This window comes from Lactuca saligna, unplaced genomic scaffold, assembly GCF_052625555.1.
Source record: "Lactuca saligna cultivar CGN05327 unplaced genomic scaffold, ASM5262555v1 scaffold_38, whole genome shotgun sequence".
NCBI classification, from domain to species: Eukaryota; Viridiplantae; Streptophyta; class Magnoliopsida; order Asterales; family Asteraceae; genus Lactuca; species Lactuca saligna.
In genome coordinates this window covers 170,001-172,500 of record NW_027629878.1, presented here as the reverse complement: position 1 = coordinate 172,500, position 2,500 = coordinate 170,001, and positions in this window count along the sequence as shown.

Sequence of the window (2,500 nt, the reverse complement as noted above, 5' to 3'; positions counted from 1 at the left end):
TCAGCAAGCACATCATCATCGAATTGCCACACAAACAGCACCATCCCAAACTTCCAAAGCTAGACCACAACCCTGGATCGGTGTCGCAGAGACCTAACGAGGCATCCCCACACCACGCCAAGGCCCCCACTCGGAGGGGTATTATGCCACCGACTAGGAATCAAGCAACAGTCACCCAAGCTCGCGCTCAAAGGCAGTCTGGCACCTTCATCCCTTGCCATGCTCACCCACTGCTCCCCCCCTATATATACATATTGCACAAGGAGCTTGGTGACAGCAACACCCATTGCTTTCCCTGAGGATGTATATTTCTTAGTATGCGCACGGCGTCGAGGCACAGGTGAAGCCAACGGCGCTAGTTTCTGCGCCCTATGTCGAGGAAAATCAAGGCAACGGGCTAGTGTATGGGCACAACGTCGAGGAGACTCAAGGAGATGGGGCTATTTTTCAGGTCACCGTTCGAGAAATCAAGGCAACGTGTTGGGGGGGATGGCCTCTTTCATGGGTCGTGGGGCTTGGCTTGGCTTGCCTCGTGTGTGCTCGATACAGCCTCACGATTCTTATTTGCCCATCAACCATGCCGGGCACCTATGAGAATGAGACCCCATGGTACCCCCTATATATACATATTGCACAAAGAGCTTGGTGACAGGAACAGACATTGATTTCCCTGATGATGCATAATTTTTGGACACACACGACTTGGGGGCGAGGGGACACGGGAGTGGGGCGCCAATGGGGGGCGTTTTGGCCCCATTTTCGTCAAGAGCGGGCGTCTTGGCCATGCCTCGAGCGTGCCAGCCTCGAGAGCCTTGGGCGCTGGACATCCTTGGGGCGCCAATGGGCAGCAGTCCCATGGTTCCCCTATATATACATATTGCACAAAGAGCTTGGTGACAGGAACAGATATTGATTTGCCCAGGGATGCATAATTGTGCGAAATCGTCCATAACTCGCTCGAATTAATTCGGATTGACACAAAATTTTGTAGGGATGCTTTTTATTATAAATGAAAAGCTTTGAAATGAAAAAAAAAAACAAAATGTCATGTTTGAGGCGTAAATGTTTGTGTCCTATCCTTGGTCACGCCTTGAAGCGTTGGTTCCCTACTTGTTGGAATGTCGCTCAAATCAAGTAGGAATGCCATTGAAACATTGTGTGGGTCATTGTTAACATAGACGAATGGACTTGAAATGAAAATATATCATATTTGGGTTTTTGTCCCTGTCGCCTGGTGATAGGCAGGCAGATAAGGCTTTTAGGTATTCATAGGTGGCTTAGATGAACTCGAAAGAACACGAGTTGATCGGATTGGAACTCATATATTCAATTTACTATGTACTAAGTAGGAACTACACTTTGCTCCCTTCATCGTTTGACTTGCTTAGAAATCTGCTCATGGTTTGTCAAGGCCCCTTGTTCCTTAGACCGATGAGGATGGGATTGGGTTGCTCATGGGCATGTGTGTGGCAAGATGCCTTGTTCCATTGGTCGTTCATGGGTGTTCGTGTACGAAGTAAACTTGTTCCCTTGGTCGTTCATGGGGTTGTGTGTGGGAAGAAGCCTTCTTCACTTGGTCGTTCATGTGTGTTTGTTTGGGAGGTAGCCTTGTTCCCTTGGTCGTTCATGGGAATGTGTGTGGCAATACGCATTGTTCCTTGGTCGTTCATACCCTTGTTCCCTTGGTCGTTCATGGGTCTGTGTGTGGGAAGAGGCGTTGTTCACTTGGGTAGCCTGCTTGCCTTGCCAGCCCCATATGCATTGTTCCCTTGGTCGTTAGTGGATGGGTTTGTGTGTGGCATGGTGCCTTGTTCCCTTGTGTGGCCTGACTGCTTGGCTTGACATGACCTAGCCTTGCCAGCCTCACATCCATTGTTCACTTGGTCGTTCATGGGCATGTGTGTGGCAAGGTGCCTTGTTCCCTTGGTCGTTCATGGGGTTGTGTGTGGGAAGAAGCCTTGTTCCCTTGGTCGTTCATGTGTGTTTGTTTGGGAGGTAGCCTTGTTCCCTTGGTCGTTCATGGGAATGTGTGTGGCAATACGCATTGTTCCTTGGTCGTTCATACCCTTGTTCCCTTGGTCGTTCATGGGTCTGTGTGTGGGAAGAGGCGTTGTTCCCTTGGTCGTTCGTTCATGGGTTTGTGTGTGGCAAGGTGCCTTGTTCCCTTGTGTAGCCTGACTGCTTGGCTTGACATGACCTAGCCTTGCCAGCCTCACATCAATTGTGTAGCCTGACTGCTTGGCTTGCCGTGACCTAGCCTTGCCAGCCTCACATCCATTGTTCCCTTGGTCGTTCATGCAAGGGTCTGTGTGTGGCAAGGTTGCCTTGTTCCCTTGGTCGTTAATGGGCATGTGTGTGGCAAGGTGCCTTGTTCCCTTGGTCGTTCATGGGCATGTGTGCGGCAAGGTGCCTTGTTCCCTTGGTCGTTCATGGGCATGTGTGCGGCAAGGTTGCCTTGTTCCCTTGGTCGTTCGTGGATGGGTTTGTGTGTGGCAAGGTG